Source organism: Fulmarus glacialis, unplaced genomic scaffold, assembly GCF_000690835.1.
Source record: "Fulmarus glacialis isolate BGI_N327 unplaced genomic scaffold, ASM69083v1 scaffold26823, whole genome shotgun sequence".
Taxonomy (NCBI): Eukaryota; Metazoa; Chordata; class Aves; order Procellariiformes; family Procellariidae; genus Fulmarus; species Fulmarus glacialis.
In genome coordinates, this window is record NW_009203995.1 from 19,970 (window position 1) to 20,296 (window position 327).

Consider the following 327-nt stretch of genomic DNA (forward strand, 5'->3'; position numbering starts at 1 on the left):
CGATGATCTTAAAGGTCTTTTCCAACATAAATGATTCTATGAAATAAACAGCTGTCTGCCTTCTGCCAGCCTTAGCTGTCCGGGATTATTTTCAGCCAGCAACAGATAGCATACTCTTACCAACTGCGAAATAAATGCTAGGAAAAAAAGGTGAAAGTTGGTGGCGATGGCTCGGACAAATATTTCACTGGAAGGAGCATGTAGCAAGGCATTTGGGTCAGATCCTCACTCGTCTAGCAAACGAGCCTGCTAATTTGGTATAGCCAGGACAAATACCCGCTTTGCTCTATTTTTAAATAGAGCTGCTCAGACGGATTTTAGCTGCAC